This window comes from Dryobates pubescens, chromosome 8 (genome assembly GCF_014839835.1).
Source record: "Dryobates pubescens isolate bDryPub1 chromosome 8, bDryPub1.pri, whole genome shotgun sequence".
In the NCBI taxonomy this organism is placed as follows: domain Eukaryota; kingdom Metazoa; phylum Chordata; class Aves; order Piciformes; family Picidae; genus Dryobates; species Dryobates pubescens.
In genome coordinates, this window is record NC_071619.1 from 38823870 (window position 1) to 38843772 (window position 19903).

The 19903-nt window shown below is 50.6% G+C and overlaps 1 protein-coding gene across 1 annotated transcript in view; it reads left to right on the forward strand.

The window, feature by feature from the left end:
* The window catches only part of VANGL1 (VANGL planar cell polarity protein 1), a 58716-nt gene that overhangs the window by 27702 nt on the left and 11111 nt on the right, over positions 1-19903 (forward strand). The gene's annotated exons all lie outside the window — the stretch shown is intronic.

The following is a 19903-nucleotide window of genomic DNA, read 5'->3' on the forward strand; positions in this document are numbered from 1 at the left end:
GCCTCCCCTTACCAAGGGTGAACATTTTCAAAGGAACACCTGGTCCACATTTGAATGGTACAGAGCACTCTTGCCCGTGGTTGTGTCAACACTTCTCTCTAGGTTATGCTCTCTTGCCCCTCAAAAGGAAAGCTTCCATGCCATACAGACACCTTTGTTTCTGTTTCCAGCATGGTGAAATGCATCAGTTTAACCACGGGTTAGGGAGGTGGATCTCTTGCCTGAGGCAAAGAGCTGTTGAAATCTTGCTGGTTTTGTGTTTAAGGAACTCCATAAGGTGTATCTAGCCTAGTGTGATCCCATACTGTTGTGGGCTCCAGCCCAGGCTGGAGTCACCCTGGGCTTGTGTGCTTTTCGTGCTTGGTTTGATTCCCAGAGACTGAAGGAGTGACACTGGCCCCTCCTTTCTGCTTGGGGTTTCTTCACCCCTGGCTGTCTTCCATCGTGGTGAACAGTGTGATGAAGGAGATTCAGCTGATGAGTTTTTACCTTGTTCTGTAGCAAAACCTCTTGCTAACTGTCCCCTTGCCTTGATCACAGGAGCTTCCTAGAGCAGCACGTTCCCCAGAGGAGCACTGTCGCCAGAGCCTGTGTGTATTTAGCCTCCTTCCTGAATGCCTTTGCTCTGTGCTGAAATCTCTACAAGGCAATCTGAGGAGCATGTGTGTGTCCCACCCCCGCCCATCAGCAAGCCTAACGAGCACCAACTTTGAGTAGTCTGTCCTCACAAGAAGTTCTGGGATAGCCAGCTAAGTGGGTGTTAATTGCATGTCCAAGTGTGAAGCTCCTTGAAGAAACTGAGTCGTCTGCTCCAGAGCAGCTTCTTTTAAGCCCTGAGAGGTGTCAGACTTAAAACCTCCAAGCCGATGTCTTTCCATCAGCACTTCACATAACTGGGTATTTGCCGGAGCCACCCCTTTGCAACTCATCATCTCTGCAGCTGGACTGCTTCTCTGTGCTCCCATTCCTGAGCGTGCAGAACTCTGTCCATAGCTGTGTGGCAGGAGCAGTTAAACATTAGCAGCTTCAAACACCACATGGTATGGAGGAAGGAAGGTCTGACTTGAGGCTGAACTAGCAGTGACTTAATGGGATAAGACTTCCAACCACATTCTTAGTCATTCCTAGTCACAGGCCATACTTTTTCCCCTCTTGCCTGTGTCTGCTGCCTTACTTCCAGGAGGGTGATGCTGCAGAGAGCAGTTTCCCTGGTTGTTCCTGCAGTGAGGGTACATGTGGAATTGCAGAAGGGAGTTTTCCAGCAGCCTCTGGAAAAAAAAAGTGTGCTGTTCCCTGCCGGGTAGGGAGCAGCCTCCTTTGATGCTGCAGATGAGTTATGGGAATGATGCCTTGTTCTGTTTCACAAGGGTCTGGTGCTGCATGGGGTGTGCTGACAGCAGTGTTCAACGAGGACTTCTTCCCTGGGTCGGAAGAACGCCTCGTTAAAGGAAGTGTTTGTGACAGCAACGAGCAGCAGGGGTGCTGTGTGCTGCTCATTAAAGGGGAAGGGAAGGCCTGGGATGGACTATCAGTGTCTGACTGCATGCTCAGTTCATCTGGGAGGTTCTGATGTGGCAAAGTCTGTCTCCAAAGCCTGGGAGGGCTCTGCCTTTCTGAAAGGACTCTGTTGTCCTTAGTCTTTTGCCTATCTGTATACACTTTTCTATATGGCTTTGCACGTAGAGCTGCTCTTCATTGTGGTAAAGGGAACTGAAGTGCCCACAATCATCTTTCTGCCTGTCTCCTCCCTTGTTTGATCTTAGAATCATAGAACAGTAGGGGTTGGAAGGGGCCTCCAGAGATCAAGTTGTTGGATAGCCTAGGGCAGGTCACCAGGGACACATTCAGACAGGTCTTGAAAGTCTCCATGAAAGGAGACTCCATGACCTCTCTGGGCAGCCTGTTCCAGTGCTCTGTCACCCTAATGGCACAGAAGTTTTTCCTCATGTCGAGGTGGAACTTACAGTATCCCAGTATCAGTCAGGGTTGGAAGGGACCACAAGGATCATCTAGTTCCAACCCCCCTGCCATGGGCAGGGACACCCCACACTAGATCAGGCTGGCCACAGCCTCATCCAGCCTGCTCTTAAACACCTCCAGGGATGGGGCCTCAACCACCTCCCTGGACAACCCATTCCAGGGCTTCACCACTCTCATGGGGAAGAACTTCCTCCTGACATCCAGCCTGAATCTCCCCACCTCCAGCTTCATTCCATTCCCCCTAGTCCTAGCACTACCTGAGATCCTGAGCAGTCCCTCCCCAGCCTTCTTGGAGACCCCTTCAGATACTGGAAGGCCACAATTAGGTCACCTGGGAGCCTTCTCTTCTACAGACTGAACAGCCCCAACTCCTTCAGTCTGTCCTCACAGGAGAGGTGCTCCAGCCCTCTGATCATCCTTGTGGCCCTTCTCTGGACACCTTCCAGCACCTCCAGATCCCTCTTGTAATAGGGGCTCCAGAACTGGATGTAGTACTCCAGGTGGGGTCTCAGCAGAGCTGAGCAGAGGGGGAGAATCCCCTCCCTTGCCCTGCTGGCCACACTTCTCTTGCTGCAGCCCAGGCTCTGATTGGCTTTCTGGGCTGCAAGTGCACACTGAGAGCTCAGGTTGAGCTTCTCCTCCACCAGCACCCCCAAGTCTCTCTCCTCAGGGCTGCTTTCCAGCCAGTCCCTGCCCAGCCTGGATTTGTGCCTGGGATTGCCTCGACCCAGATGCAGGACCCTGCCCTTGGTCTTGTTGAAGCTCATGAGGTTGGCTTGTGCCCACCTCTCCAGCCTGTCCAGGTCCCTCTGGATGGCATCCCTTCCCTCCAGCAGGTCTGCTGCACCACACAGCTTGGTGTCATCACCAAACTTGCTGAGGCTGCCCTCAATGCCACTGTCCATGGCACCCACAAAGATGTTGAACAAGACTTCCTGTGTTCCAGGTTGTATCCATTGCCCCTTGCCCTATCACAGGACATCACTGAATTTCAGTCATCCCCAGATGCACACACCAGCTCTCCTCTCTCTTTTTTTTTCCCACTGGGAGAAGCATGGGATTGAGCATGCTGGACCACAGCCTGTGTACCAGTCTTACTGTGCTCCTGCAGCAGCAGCATTGGCAAGTGGTGCAGGCTAATTGTTATACCCTGGAGCAGTCTCACATTTTTGAAATAGTTAATACTTCAAAAGTTTACAAACCTGCTTGTAAGTGAAGGGCATGCTGTCAATTATTAATCCCTCTGGCTACTACAATGAGTCCTGTGAGGAGAGGCTGAGGGAGCTGGGGTTGCTTAGCCTGGAGAAGAGGAGGCTCAGGGGAGACCTCGTTGCCCTCTGCAACTACCTGAAGGGAGGCTGTAGCCAGGTGGGGGTTGGTCTCTTCTCCCAGGCAGCCAGCACCAGAACAAGAGGACACAGTCTCAAGCTGTGCCAGGGGAAGTTTAGGCTGGAGGTGAGGAGAAAGTTCTTCCCAGAAAAAGTAATTGGCCACTGGGATGTGCTGCCCAGGGAGGTGGTGGAGTCACCATCCCTGGAGGTGTTCAAGAGGGGATTGGATGTGGCACTTGGTGCCATGGTTTAGTAGTCCTGAGGTGTTGGGTGACAGGTTGGACTTGATGATCTCTGAGGTCTTTTCCAGCCTTATTGATTCCATGATTCTATGAGTTTTCAGACTGGGAAGTGCTAGGCCTTGTCCTTCTGAGCGAGGTGGCGTGTAGGAGATGGTCTGTAGGTCTCATCTTCAGAGATTTCCCTTCTTCTTGGTTTGTCTTTCAAAATCTGCACTGCCCAGGAGTAAAAGAACAGCATGTGCTTCAGCCTACCCTCTAGTTAGGAGGCTTGACATCTAATTTCTTTTCCCTTGCTGTCTGTGCCCTCCAAAGAGCTGGTGCATACCACCCACAGAGACGAATGATCTCCCTGAGCTGCTGAACAAATTTTGTGGCCATGAGGATACTTTTATCTTCAAATGCTGCAAAAGTAAAAAATCCACCTCCTCCACCACCTCTGACTTTCATTTCTTGTGGTGAATGATGAAATGCAACTGTTCTGCAAAGGAGTGAGCTGTGTACCCTTTGGGGAAAAGGAGGAGGCTCCCTTTCTGTTAAAAGGGGCAGAAACTGTGGATTTACAGCTCTCATCCAGCACAACCAAGCAGTGTCCAAGAAAACAGCAAGCTCATTCCTGACAGTGCTGTGGAGGAATAAGGAAGAGTTAACACAGGGAACTGGGTGGTAGTAAAAGATTCACACACACACATATGAGTTCTCTTCTAGCTTGGATTCCCTCTCCAGCACTCACTCTCCTTAAATGAACCTCTGTGCTTAAATTCCCCTTATGCAGTTTAGGTCAACTGGGGACCTCAGCTGACAGTTTGGGAAGGGCTGTTCCCTGGCTTATGGCAAAGCAGGCTCCTGACACAACAGGAAGGATCTTAGCTGCAGTTTGAGGGCTGCCAAGTCCATCTTGTGTTCCCAAAAGTCTTTGTGGAGGGTCATCTGCATCTTGGGGCTGGGTTTTGGATGTTGAGCTCTGTGAACTGTGTCCCTGTGCCCCCTGCATTGTTTGTAGGGTTGCTGGGTGCTGACTACAAAACAATGTGGCCCTTGCTTGTGCAAAGCTCCGAGTTTAGGAGAGCTGATACTCCTCTGTGTGCAAGGGTCTACTAGCAGGTAGCAGAGATGCTGCCTCTTCAGGCCTGACTAACTATGCTTGCAGACAAATAACACACTGAGGTGTTGGGGAGAAATCATAGAAGCAGTAAGGCTGGACAAGACCTCAAGGATCATCAAGTCCAACCTGTCACCCAACACCTCATGATTACTAAACCATGGCACCAAGTGCCACATCCAGTCCCCTCTTGAACACCTCCAGGGATGGTGACTCCACCACCTCCCTGGGCAGCACATTCCAATGGCTAACAACTCTCTCAGTGAAGAACTTTCTCCTCACCTCCAGCCTAAACTTCCCCTGGTGCAGTTTGAGACTGTGTCCTCTTGTTCTGGTGCTGGTTGCCTGGGAGAAGAGACCAACCCCCACCTGGCTACAACCTCCCTTCAGGTAGTTGTAGACAGCAATAAGGTCTCCCCTGAGCCTCCTCTTCTCCAGGCTAAGCAACCCCAGCTCCCTCAGCCACTCCTCACAGGGCTGTGCTCGAGGCCTCTCCCCAGCCTTGCTGCCCTTCTCTGGACTCCTTCAAGAGTCTCAATGTCCTTCTTAAACTGAAGGGACCAGAACTGGACAAAGTTGAAGCTGCTGTATTGACTCAATTAGCAAGGTTCATTCAAAATCTGGTCACATTAATCCTTGTTCCCTGGTGGTGATTGATTAAGAGGTGGTCTTTCCTGAGAGAGCACTCCAGCAGGCTGGCGTTGAAACGAGAACTGCATACTGATGTTCCATGGCACCAGCATCTAAATGTAAAGTCATAGAATCATAGAATGGCTCGAGTTGGAAAGGCCCTTAAAGATCGTACAAGTCCAACCCCTACCTCTCACTAGACCAAGTTGCTCAAAGCCTCATCCAGTCTGGCCTTGAACACTTCCAGGGATGAGGCATCCACTTCTCCGGGCAACGTATTCCAGTGTCTCACCACGCTGACATTAAAGTGCTTAAGTCCTATCTCATCACTGAATTTTGCTGCCAGCTGAAGCTTTGAACCATTTCTGATGTTTCCTTGGAATTAAAGTACCTTTCACTCACAAAAAAAGCCCCAAACCAACCATAACCACATCACACACTCCACCTCCCCCAAAACCACCAAAGCCCAAACAACAACAACAAATAAAAAGCCCCACCCCACCCTTTAAGTTACTTCAGAACTATTAATGTAACTTAAGAATTCCTTGGATTTAGGAAGGGCAGGTCCTGCCTGACCAGCCTGATCTCCTTCTATGATCAGGTGACAGCCTGGTGGATGTGGGGCAGGCTGTGGATGTAGTCTACCGGGACTTCAGCAAGGCCTTTGACACCGTCCCCCACAGCAAACTGCTGGCCAAGCTGTCAGCCCCTGGCTTGGGCAGCAGCACTCTGAGCTGGGCTAGGAACTGGCTGGAGGCTGAGCCCAGAGAGTGGTGGTGAATGGTGCCACAGCCAGCTGGCAGCCAGGCACTAGTGGTGTGCCCCAGGGATCAGTGCTGGGCCCCATCCTGCTCAGTATCTTCACTGATGATCTGGATGAGGGCATTGAGTCCATCATCAGTAAAGTTGCAGGTGGCACCAAGCTGTGGACCTGTGTTGATCTGTTAGAGGGTTGGAGAGCTCTGCAGAGGGACCTTGCCAGGCTGGACAGATGAGCAGAGTCCAAGGGCATGAGATTGAACACATCCAAGTGCCAGGTTCTGCACATTGGCCACAGCAACCCCATGCAGTGCTACAGGCTGGGGTCAGAGTGGCTGGAGAGCAGCCAGGCAGAGAGGGACCTGGGGGTACTGGTTGATAGTAGGATGAACATGAGCCAGCAGTGTGCCCAGGTGGCCAAGAAAGCTAATGGCATCCTGTCTTAGATCAGGAATATTGTGGCCAGCAGGAGCAGGGAGGTCATTGTGCCCCTGTACTCAGCACTGATTAGGCCACACCTTGAGTCCTGTGTCCAGTTCTGGACAGCGAGAGATTGGCCATTGGAATGTGCTGCCCAGGGGGGTGGTGGAGTCACCATCACTGGAGGTGTTTAAGAAGAGACTGGATGAGGCACTTGGTGCCATGGTTATTTGATGAGATGGTGTTGCATGATAGGTTGGACTCAATGATCTCAAAGGTCTTTTCCAACCTGGTTAATTCTATTCTATTCTATTTAAAGACTGGCCTTATTTGCTGCATGCTCAGCCTTTAAACTATCTTTTAGAAAGGTTAGACTCTTGCATAGTTCTTGTCATACCTGCCAGTTCCTGCATCTTCCATGTTTTTCTCTTTTGGGGCTCTGACTAATCAGAGGCATAGCAGACATGTATCTCTGGGAAAAGAAAATCCATTGCTGTCACAGATGATGCTACTCCAGGGGCTGGAAATGGTAGTCCAGCATATTGCTGTATTCCCAGCTGCTGCAGGGTTCCTAGGTGCATGAGCACAATCTTGAGCTGGAGGCTAATGAAATGAGTGCCCTGTAGCTCAGGGGGCCCTGGTATTTCATCTCCTACCTGTCTGCACTAAGCCCCTGTTTCCATCCTGCATGTGGGGTATACTCTTGTTCTTGCTTCTAGCTCCTGCATTCAGAAGATGATGCACACCTTGGTGTTCTCTCTGGGTCCTTCTCCCCAACTTCTTTGAGCCTCCTTAAAATCCTAATGTAACCCCAAGTGTGTAGAAACTTTGGAAAGAGATTAAGCCTTCTTCATAAAGTTCTCAGTAACACACCTCAATTACCTAAGTGATCCTAGTTTCACAGCACTTCTTAAACTATTGTTGCTGCAAAATAATACCTTCTCAGCTGCCTCATCCTTCCTCACCCCTCCCAAAGAAATCTTGCCTGGTTGCACAGAGTTCTGAGTGGTGGAACTGGTAATTTGTATCTCTGTATTATCTATATGGCTTTACAGTGTGTGTGTGTTTCTTCTTGGTTTATTCATCCCAGCTCCATTTCTGCAGTCTTCTTATCTGTCCTTCTGGTGCTTAAGGGTTACAAAGTCTTGTGGCAGCAGAAGTTCTAATGGGGCAGAGAGGAAGAGACAGGGCAGCATTTTCTTAGGCTGGTGGTGATTTCATTGAAACAGGTCCTGCTGCTGCCTGCTTGAGGAGATAAGTAACATACTTGTGTTGGCTGTAGAGCAGGAGCAGTCCTGGTGGTGTGCAGCTTGGTCTGCAAAATGTGCTCCTCTACTAAGCTTGGGGAGAAGAGAGCCTCAAGTCCTTGCTTCTCTTCCCCTCCCCAAGCAGTCCTGTAGGTGAACAGAGTGGCTGGAGAGCAGTCAGGCAGAGAGGGACCTGGGGGTGCTGGTTGATGGTAGGCTGAACATGAGCCTGCAGTGTGCCCAGGCAGCCAGGAGGGCCAATGGCATCCTGGCCTGCACCAGGAACAGTGTGGCCAGCAGGAGCAGGGAGGTCATTCTGCCCCTGTACACTGCACTGGTTAGGCCGCACCTCAAGTACTGTGTCCAGTTCTGGGCCCCTCAGTTTAGGAAGGATGTTGACTTGCTGGAAGGTGTCCAGAAAAGGGCAACAAGGTTGGTGAGGGGCTTGGAGCACAAGCCCTATGAGGAGAGACTGAGGGAGCTGGGGTTGCTTAGCCTGGAGAGGAGGAGACTCAGGGGTGACCTTATTGCTCTCTACAGCTACCTGAAGGGAGGTTGTAGTGAGGCAGAGGTTGGTCTCTTCCCCCAGGCAACCAGTACAAGAACAAGAGGACACAGTTTCAGGCTGCGCCAGGGGAGGTTTAGGCTGGAGGTTAGGAGAAAGTTTTACACAGAGAGAGTGACTGCCCATTGGAATGGGCTGCCTGAGGAGGTGGTGGGGTCGCCGTCACTGGGGGTGTTCAGGGCGAGGCTTGACAGGATGCTTGGTTGCATGGTTTAGTTGATTAGATGGTGTTGGATGATAGGTTGGACTTGATGATCTTGAAGGTCTCTTCCAACCTGGTTTATTCTATTCTATTCTGTTCTATTCTATTCTGTTCTATTAGTAGTAGCTTAGTCATAAGGGACAGGTTTCATATACCAGGTCATGTCCCTTAAGGTGCAGAGCTAGGTATTCTGTGCCATGTGAATGGCTTCTTACTGGTGTGGGCTTTGTGTAAACTCCCATCTCCATCTGGGAGACTGGACTCTCTTATCTTGAGTCGTACCAGAACAAGAGGACACAGTCTCAAGCTGCACCAGGGGAGGTTTAGACTGGATGTTAGGAACAAATTCTTCACAGAGTGGTTGGCCACTGGAATGTGCTGCCCAGGGAGGTGGTGGAGTCACCATCACTGGAGGTGTTTAGGAGGAGACTGGATGGGGTACTTGGTGCCATGGTTTAGTTGATTAGATGGTGTTGGATGATGGGTTGGACTCAATGATCTCCAGGGTCTCTTCCAACCTGGTCTGGTCTATTCTATTCTAGGTCACCTTCCACAGGGATTGTTTGCTTCAATAGTCTACTTAGCTGTGGAGATGTTAACTGTAAGACAGACTTCAGCAGTGTCCCTGACTTTCTCCAATTGGTCTTGAGTCTGTATCTAGTTAGATACAGACAAGTGGAGCCTGCTTGTGCTCCTGGCAGCTACAGGTGCCTGGGAAAGCCAGCTTGCCCCTGCTCTGTTGGTGCCTCCACCTGTCCGCTGTGTCTCTATCTGCCATGCTGTGCAAGTGTGTGGAGACAGCTTCCTTCCATCATATTTTCATTTAAGTTGTTCCCCTTTGTGCTCTTGTCTCACTGCCCTCCTTCACCTGCTAATTTGCTCAATAAATGAATAAAGGAAGCCTTTCACAGCTTTGGTTTTGCTTCACTGTGAGCAGATGGCGGTTGAATTGTTTGGGTTGGTTTGGGGGTTTTTTTGTGTGGTGGTTTTGTTTTGTTTTTTTCTCTGATGAATAAGCAATTTAATATTCTCACAAGTTGCACTGAGGGTACCCCACCACTTTGCAAAACTGTGGCATGGAGGCAAGACTGCTTGGTGTGCTGGCAGCAAGCTTGGAAATCCCATCATGAGCTCTAGTACAAGGATCCAGTAGCTTCTGCTCACCGGATCCACATCAACACCTACTGACTCCTGAGGGCCTTGGGGTGGGCTGGTGTGGCTATATGGCCAGGTGTTGGTTCAGTTCACTGTGAGTGTCTGAGACATGGTTGATAGTGTGGCTGGACATGAGCCACTCCTTTGGTCTCATCCTTCTTCTCTGTGTTGCAGCAGACCCTGGGGCAATGAGGTGCTGGTAGCAAGGGCTTGCTGTCTGCTTGATGGGGTTTGAGTATCACTAAGGTTGGAAGAGAGCTCAAAGATCGAGTCCAACCTGTCACCACAGACCTCATGACTAGACCATGGCAGCAAGTGCCACATCCAATCCCCTCTTGAACACCTCCAGGGATGGTGACTCCACCACCTCCCTGGGCAGCACATTCCAATGATGAATGAATCTCTCGGTGAAGAACTTTCTCCTCACTGCCAGCCTAAACTTCCCCTGGCACAGCTTGAGACTGTGTCCTCTTGTTCTGGTGCTGGTTGCTAGAGAGAAGAGACCAACTCCTTCCTGGCTACAGCCTCCTTTCAGGTAGTTGTAGAGAGCAATAAGGTCACCCCTGAGCCTCCTCTTCTCCAGGCTAAGCAACCCCAGCTCCCTCAGCCTCTCCTCACAGGGCTGTGCTCAAGGCCTCTCCCCAGCCTCATTGCCCTTCTCTGGACACCTTCAAGTGTCTCAATGTCCTTCCTAAACTGAGGGGCCCAGAACTGGACACAGGACTCAAGGTGTGGCCTAACCAGTGCAGTGTACAGGGGCACAATGACTTCCCTGCTCCTGCTGGCCACACTATTCCTGATGCAGGCCAGGATGCCATTGGCCTTCTTGGCCACCTGGGCACACTGCTGGCTCATGTTTAGACGGCTGTCAATCAGCACCCCCAGGTCCCTCTCTGGCAGCTCTCCAGCCACTCTGACCCCAGCCTGTAGCTCTGCATGGGGTTGCTGTGGCCGAAGTGCAGCACCCAGCACTTGGACTTGTTGAATGCCATCCTGTTGGACTCCACTCATCTGTCCAGCCGGTCGAGTGTGTTGTAGGCGATCAAAGGGAAGTGAATGTCTTTATTTGGGACATCTGTGTGTGGTTACTGGGGTCAGAGGAACTGGGTGAAATCCAGCCCAAGCTGTTCATGCCTGAGAAAGCTGCTGTTGTCCACTAGCTAATCTGTGAGCTGTGCCGTTTGGATTTAGCGGTTCTGCTAGGTACCCGCAAGGGTTTGTAAGTGCTTGAGAGCGCCCACACACATGCACACTGTTCCTCTTGGAGAGGTGGTCTTGGCGTAGGAGGATGCAAGTGGTTTGCTTTGGAGCCTGCTCTCCTGGCTGCTGGCTTCTTCAGCCCTTTGAGGAAGTTGGTCGAGCTGCTTGCTCACGCTTTCACAAGCTGCTCTTTCAGATGCAGCCCCTGAAGCTGCTCTTCTTGACGGCTCCCAGGGGATGAGCTGAAGTGATCAGTGCAACCTACCTTTGCTGATGCTAACAAACTCCCTTTTGCTGTTCTGTGAGGGGGTTGGAAGACAGCCTTTCTAGTTACCTGGGCTGACCCACTGCAATGAGGCATCCTGGAATTGCATACAGCGAAGCTAGAAAGAAGCTTAGGCTCAGCGAGGGGGAATAGTGTGGCCAGCAGGAGCAGGGAGGTCATTGTGCCCCTGTACTCTGCATTGGTTAGGCCACACCTTGAGTCCTGTGTCCAGTTCTGGGCTCCTCAGTTTAAGAAGGACATTGAGACACTTGAACGTGTCCAGAGAAGGGCAACAAGGCTGGGGAGAGGCCTTGAGCACAGCCCTGGAGAAGAGGCTGAGGGAGCTGGGGTTGCTTAGCCTGGAGAAGAGGAGGCCTCATTGCTGTCTACAAGTACCTGAAAGGTGGTTGTAGACAGGAAGGGGTTGGTCTCTTCTCCCAGGCAACCAGCACCAGAACAAGGGGACACAGTCTCAAGCTGTGCCAGGGGAGGTTTAGACTCGAAGTGAGGAGAAAGTTCTTCACTGAGTGAGTCATTTGTCATTGGGATGTGCTGCCCAGGGAGGTGGTGGAGTCCCCATCCCTGGAGGTCTTCAAGAGGAGATTGGACGTGGCACTTGGGGACATGGTCTAGTCGTGAGGTCTACCGAGACAGGTTGGACTCCATGATCCTTGGGGTCTCTTCCAACCTTAGTTATACTGTGAGACTGTGAAACTGAGTCCCCTGCCACCCTTAGGACGCTTTTCTGGTGCTCCAGGATCTCTGTTGTTTCCAAAAGTCAGGTTAGGCCTTAGCAGGGTATTTCTTATTTTGTTTTCCCTCTGTTGAATGTGATGTCAGGGGTGACAAATGTCCCTGTGATCTTTGCTTCCCTTGGCACGGTACACCATGAAATGAGATGTTCACTGTGTTACTGAGGAAGAGGAGGGTGGTGCTGTCACAGTATCTGGCCTCAACACAGTGGCTATCTTTTCCTGGCAAATCATATTATTAGGCCTTTTGGACCACTCTTTGAGTGAGAGCATTGCACTTCTCTCCTCTCCTTTCTCCTCTCTCTGTGTTGCCATTAGTGTCTCGGGGTTTTTGACCTAGCTAATTATACTAGCAGCCACCTCCAGCTGTTGGAAGTGGAAGCAAGAGCTGTGTGACAGTTGGGAAAGCATTCACTGAAATTTGAAGTTCTACCAATAAAGGTGACTGGGACAAACATTTCAGCCCATGTGCTGGTACCCTAAAGACCAGTTAACTTCCTGAAGTACCAGGCTGGAATGCTTCTCAGAAGGAGAACTGCAATGGTAGCATGCCTGTGGGTTTACTGGGGGTTTTATAGCTGCCTGCTAAAACTTAGCACTCTGTACTTCTGTAGCAGCATCTTGCTTAGTACTAGCCTGGGAATACTTTTATGGGGTTCTTCAGGGACACTTAAATAAGTAGCTTGTTTGGGTGGTATGACATAAAGGAGTGGATTTCCCCCCCTCCCCCCAAGTTTGGTCAGGAGGGTACTCCTGTAAAATCCTCTGTTTTGAAAGCTTCCATTTCCCCTCTCACAGCTTCTCTTCCACATAAAAGTGCTTGGATGTGGCAGCAACGTTGTTAGTAGACTTGCAGGGCTCCTTATCTTTTCCACCCATATCCAGAGGGGGTTTGGTCAGCTCTTCCTCTCAGTCAGAAAATGTGTGCACTGAAATGCCCTCTGCATCAGTAGTGAACTACAGTACTGCTCAGCTGTTGTGGTGGTTTGGGGTTTGTGGCTCACAAAACATGAGGCTTGGTGTAGGCTGTGCGCGTTGGAGGCCACCATGTCTCAGACCATGCAGGGCAGAAAAGGGGAGATCAGCTAGAAGCTGGACTGATGCTGTCCTTAAACTCAACAACGTTCATGGGACAGTTGTTCAGATGTGTGCTGGTGGGAAAGGATGGGGACACACTGAAATGTCTGTTTTTCTATTATTATTTAAAACAAAACAATGTTGGGGAGGCAGAAGACAGTTGAGGATTGGTTGCTGCCAAAACTGTGGGACAAATCTGTGTGTGTGTGTTTGCTTGGGCTTCATGTACATTGTACTGTTGATGGCTAGATGATTCAGGCTAGATTCAGGCTAGATGTTAGGAAAAAGTTCTATACAGAAAGAGTGATTGCACATTGGAATGGGCTGCCTGGGGAGGTGGTGGAGTCGCCATCACTGGAGGTTTTCAGGAGAAGACTTCATGGGGTGCTTGGTGCCGTGGGTTAGTTGTTTGGGTGGTGTTGGATTGGTTGATGGGTTGGACGCGGTGATCTTGAAGGTCTCTTCCAACCTGGTTTATTCTATGTATTCTATACTATGTATTCTATGCAGGGATAGAGTAGAATAGAATAAACCAGGTTGGAAGAGACCTTCGAGATCATTGCGTGCAACCTATCACCCAACACCACCTAATCAACTAAACCATGGCACCAAGCACCCCATCCAGTCTCCTCCTAAACACCTCCAGTGATGGCAACTCCACCCCCTCCCTGGGCAGCACATTCCAATGGGCAATCACTCTCTCTGTGTAGAATTTCTTCCTAACATCCAGTCTGAACCTCCCCTGGCACAGCTTGAGACTGTGTCCTCTTGTTGGTGAGAGGCCTTGAGCATAAGCCCTATGAGGAGAGGCTGAGGGAGCTGGGATTGTTTAGTCTGGAGAAGAGAAGGATCAGGGGTGACCTCATTGCCCTCTACAACTACCTGAAAGGTAATTGTAGACAGGAGGGGGTTGGTCTCTTCTCCCAGGCAAACCAGCACCAGAACAAGGGGACAGAGTCTCAAGCTGTGCCAGGGGAGGTTTAGACTTGAGGTGAGGAGAAGGTTCTTCACTAAGCGAGTCATTCGTCATTGGAATGTGCTGCCCAGGGAGGTGGTGGAGTCACCATCCCTGGAGGTGTTCAAGGGGAGATTGGACGTGGCACTTGGTGCCATGGTCTAGTCGTGAGGTCTGTCGAGACAGGTTGGACTTGATGATCCTTGGAGTCTCTTCCAACTTTAGTTATACTGTGATATTGTGATACTGTGATACTGTTCTGGTGCTGGTTGCCTGGGAGAAGAGACCAGCCCCCCCCCCCCCGGCTACAACCTCCCTTCAGGTAGTTGTAGACAGCAATAAGGTCTCCCCTGAGCCTCCTCTTCTCCAGGCTAAACAACCCCAGCTCCCTCAGCCTTTCCTCACAGGGCTGTGCTCAAGGCCTCTCCCCAGCCTCGTTGCCCTTCTCTGGACACATTCAAGCGTCTCAATGTCCTTCTTAGACTGAGGGGCCCAGAACTGGACACAGGACTCAAGGTGTGGCCTAACCAGTGCTGAGTACAGGGCAGAATGACCTCCCTGCTCCTGCTGGCCACACTATTTGTGATCCAGGTCAGGATGCCATTGGCATCTTGGCCACCTGGGCACACTGCTGGCTTGTGTTCAGCCAGCTGTCAACCAGTACCCCCAGAGCCCTTTCTGTCTGGCAAATACAAAGCCAAAATGGCCTCTGAAGATAGAGAGCATGGCAAGACCTCACATATCAAAATCCTGTGTGGCAGCGAGTAGTCAGGCAAAACTGTTACTGCCTTACCTTTTGAGAGGAAAAAAAAACCCTGGCCATAGTTGCTGCCTTTGTGTCACATAATCCCCTCCTCCATTGCCTTGGATGCTCTGTAAAAGTTAATTCATTACTGTTTGTAAAAGACTCTGCACTCTTCTGCTGCCAAATACCACTGTGTACCCTGTGCTTCTGTTGGGGCTGCTTGTTTGCTTTCTCTCTTGGCAGCATGCTCTGACATGGCCTTTTTCAGAGGACTACTACTACTAAAAGAGGAGGAAAAAAACCCCTCCAACTGCACAGAATGCAAAGCAGCAAAAAGCTGAGTCTTGCTAACAGTGTACCCAACAAACCCCAGGTTTTATCATACCAAGAGCACTTAGTTTTGACAAGGACGTGTTGCACCTTCACCAGTCAGTGGAAGCTGGGGGGGTCCTGAACAAATATGGCATGAAATCACAGGAGAAAATCATGGGTTCACTAAGGCTGGGAAAGACCTCCAAGATCAAGTGCCACCTTCTACCCAACACCTCCCTGATCACTAGACCATGCCCTGAAGTGCCACATCTCCCCTCAGTTTAGGAAGGATGTTGAGTTGCTGGAAGGTGTCCAGAGGAGGGCAACAAAGCTGGGGAGGGGTTTGGAGCACAGCCCTGTGAGGAGAGACTGAGGGAGCTGGGGTTGCTTAGCCTGGAGAAGAGGAGGCTCAGGGGAGACCTTATTGCTCTCTACAACTGCCTGAAGGGAGGTTGTAGCCAGGTGGGGGTTGGTCTCTTCTCCCAGGCTACCAGCACCAGAACAAGAGGACACAGTCTCAAGCTGTGCCAGGGGAGGTTTAGGCTGGATGTTAGGAAGAAGTTCTTCATAGAAAGAGAGATTGGCCATTGGATTGTGCTGCCCAGGGAGGTGGTGGAGTCACCATCATTGGAGGTGTTTAAGAAGAGACTGGCTGAGGCACTTGGTGCCATGGTTTAGTTGATAAGATGGTGTTGGGTGATAGGTTGGAGTAGATGATCTCAAAGGTCTTCTCCATCCTGGTTATTTGTGTATTCTAAAAGGAAAACTCTGTTTCCAGTAGGGCACTAGCCTGTACCAGGCCATTTATCTTCTGTCATGTCTTGGGTTTTGAGTCTGAACAGAGAGCCCTGAAGATGACGAGAGTGTGAGAGACGTGGGGCTCTTCCACGTGAAGAAGAGAAGACTGAGAGGGGATCTTATCAATACTTACCAGTATATAAAGGGTGTAAATCATGAGGATGGGGCTGGGTTCTTTTCAGTGGTGTCCAGTGGTAGGACAAGGGGCAGTGGGCACAAACTAGAACACAGGTGGTTTCACCTGAACATGAGGAAAAGCATCTTTTCTTTGAGGGTGCCAGAGCACTGGAGCAGGCTGCCCAGAGAGCTTGTGGAGTCTCTTTCTCTGGAGACTTTCAAGACCTGCCCAGACATGTTCCTCTGCAGCCTGCTCTAGGTGAGCCTGCATTAGCAGGGGGGCTGGACTAGATGATCTCCAGAGGTCCTTTCCAACCCCTACCATTCTGTGATTCTGCAAGTGTGGTATTTTGTACCCTGCTATTCCTTTCTCTATTCTGGTAGTTGGTTACAGTGGCTGAAGTGCACTGGGATGGCAGAGCCTCACGGTTAGACGCTCTGACGTGGGAAGGATTCTTACCCTGACCTTCTCCAAACAGGCATTTCAGTGCTGAAACCTGCTGTTCATTTTCTTCCTGCCCCTCCCTATTCTTCTGAATGGTGGAAGCAGGGAAAGCCTGAGTTTGCTGAAGTGTGGGGTGAATGAAAGCAGTGACCGACATGGTGCTGAACTCCTCCCGAGACACTGCTGCAAGGAGAGAGCCTCTGAACATGGGCTCTGGGAAGACTGCCAGTTTCCATTCCTGGCCTGTGGGTGGGGAGGAGGCTTGCTGCAGCCACTTCACCTTGCTCACAAGGCAGCAGAGGGGTCTGCCCCGCCGTGGAAAGTCCCCAAAAACCTGAATTTCTGTCGGCATGCTTCCTTAGCAGTTTCCTTTGCTCCTCCTCGCTCCTCAGGGCTGCTCTGGGTGCCTGCTTGCTTGTGGTTACCCTCCTCCTTGCACATTCTCTTGCACAAGTGGCTTGGATCCCGTTCTGCTGTGTTTGGAAGGCTGTGCTTTTTTGAAGGGGGGGTTCTTGTTGCTTTGCAGCTCCTACATGGGGCAGGGCTGGCTGTCCTGTGCTGTGCAGGGTGAGGCTTCCCCTTGATGTGGGTGAAGTTGAGCAACGTGGCCCAGAAGGCTCTGATTCAGCCTTCTCTTTGCTGTTGCTAATTACTGTGACCATCTCATTTTCTTGTCTGTAGCCTCCTCTCTCTCCCTCCCCCTCTCCCCCTCTCCCCCTCTCCCCCTCTCCCCCTCTCCCCCTCTCCCCCTCTCCCCCTCTCCCCCTCTCCCCCTCTCCCCCTCTCCCCCTCTCCCCCTCTCCCCCTCTCCCCCTCTCCCCCTCTCCCCCTCTCCCCCTCTTCCCCTCTCTCATCTTCTCCCAGGCAATCAGCACCAGAACAAGAGGACACAGTCTCAAGCTGTGCAAGGGGATGTTTAGGCTCAAGGTGAAGAGAAAGTTCTTCCCAGAAAGGGAGATTGGCTATCGGAATGTGCTGCCCAGGGAGGTGGTGGAGTCACCATTACTGGAGGTGTTTAGGAAGAGACTGGATGGGGTGCTTGGTGCCATGGTGTAGTTGATTAGATGGTGTTGGGTGATAGGTTGGACTTGATGATCTTGAAGACCTTTTCCAACCTGTTTAATTCTATTCTTCTACTCAATCCCATTCCATTCCATTCCATTCCATTCCATTCCATTCCATTCCATTCCATTCCATTCCATTCCATTCCATTCCATTCCATATCTGCATCACCAGTAGATAGCTGGGCTTTAATTTTCAGGGCAATCGTGGTTGCTTATTGCAACATAAAAGCTTCATTGTGTTTGGACTTTGGGTGCACATGACTGTGAATTGGTGGGGTTGGTTGTTTAGTGAGGGGATGGAAGGGGTGTTGGGTGGGGAAAGCTGGCATCCTGATGATAACATTCTCTGTAGGGTCCGGGGAAAATGTGTCTGCATTTTGTCCTGGTAGAGAGAGTTGATCAGCGGAGCACCTCCCAAACATTTCCCACTGCTGGGATGAGTGCAGTGTATTAGCAGAGTGCAACTGCTCATTTTTACCTTCTTGGTTTGAGTTGGTCCTAGTTTTCCAAACACTGCATTTTTGAGATGAAACTCAATGGAGTTGGCCTTCCTGGGAAGCAAACATGGAATAACTGAGTCAGGTTTGAATGGAGGCAGAAGGGTGACTCTGTACTGCTGCCATGTGATATTCTTTTATGACATTTGGGTTTTAAGCTGCATCAAATTCACAGCAGAAGGCAAAGGTTTCACAGGGGTAAACTGGGTTTTACCTCTCCTGTGTCAGTGCCTACATGGATGTGCAGGGGGTCAGTCTGTACTGCTTCCTTAGAGGTAAATTACCTCCTGGCTTGAACAGTGGCATTTTACTACATACCAGTAGCCAAGTACTTGAGTTGCTTTTAACAAACTTTGATGTGAGGAAATATGAAGGGCCAGCCCCTGGAAGGTAAAGCTTCTTTAAGATGTTCTAGCTGGATACAAAAGTCCCCACCAAACAGTCTCAGAGATGGAGTTTGCTTCAAAAGCAACATTCTTCATCTTAAAGATATGCAGCTCGTGAAACATGTGGTGCTGCACCACAATAGTGACTGATGAATCATAGAATCATAGAATCAATAAGGTTGGAAGAGACCTCAGAGATCATCAAGTCCAACCTATCACCCGACACCTCACGGCTAACTAAACCATGGCTTCAAGTGCCACATCCAGTCCCCTCTTGAACAGCTCCAGGGATGGTGACTCCACCACCTCCCTGGGCAGCACATTCCAATGGCCAATTACTCTTTCTGGGAAGAACTTTCTCCTCACCTCCAGCCTAAACTTCCCCTGGCACAGCTTGGGACTGTGTCCTCTTGTTCTGGTGCTGGTTGTCTGGGAGCAGAGACCAACCCCCACCTGGCCACAACCTCCCTTCAGGTAGTTGTAGGTACCTGGTGAACAAAACTGGGTTTATCTGTATTTCTTAGTGAGTTGTCTGTGGGACAGCAATGTACCCTTGTGGCCAAGAGGGCTAGTGGCATCGTGGCATGCATCAAGAACAGTGTGTCCAGCAGGACTAGAGAGGTTCTCCTCCCCCGCTGCTCTGCCCTGGTGAGACCATCCCTGGAATGCTGTCTCCCATTTTGGGCTTCCCAATTGAAGAGACAGAGATCTACTGAAGAGAGTCCAATGGAGAGCTGCAAGAATGATTACACATTTCTCCTGTGAAGAAAGACTGAGAGAATTGGGGCTGTATGGTCTTGAGAAGAGAAGGCTGAGAGGGGATCCTGCTGATGTCTATAAATATCTGATGGGTGGTGTCAAGATGCAGGTTACAGTCTCTTTTTGGTGGTGCCCAGTAATAGGAAAAGGAATCATGAATGTAAACTGGAACATAAGAAGTTCCACCTCAACATGAGGAGACATTTCTATACTGTGAGGGTGATGGAGCACTGGAGCAGGCTGCACAGAGAGGTAGTGGAGTCTCCTTCTCTGGAGACTCTCGAAACCCACCTGGATGTGTTCCTGTGTGGCTCGCCCTAGGTGATCCTGCTTTGGCAGAGAGGTTGGACTAGACAGAAGACTAGACTAGAATAGACTGGAATAGAATAGACCAGGTTGGAAGAGACCTTCGAGATCATCGTGTCCAGCCTATCACCCAACACCACCTAATCAACTAAACCATGGCACCAAGCACCCTATCAAGTCTCCTCCTAAACACCTCCAGTGATGGCAACTCCACCACCTCCCTGGGCAGCCCATTCCAATGGGTAATCACTCTCTCTGTGTAGAATTTCTTCCTAACATCCAGTCTGAATCTCCCCTGGTGCAGCTTGAGACTGTGTCCTGTTGTTCTGGTGCTGGTTGCCTGGGAGAAGAGACCAACCTCCACCTGGCTACAACCTCCCTTCAGGTAGTTGTAGAGAGCAATGAGGTCTCCCCTGAGCCTCCTCTTCTCCAGGCTAAGCAACCCCTCTGGAGGCCCCTTCCAACCCCTAACATTCTATGCTTCTTTCTCTTAATCTTGTCAATGGGCTGGTGTCTACACTCTCTGATCAGTGGGAGGGAAGCAGCAGAGAATGAGGATGGGAATGTGTGTGTGGTGTTTGAGTTGCTGGGGTGC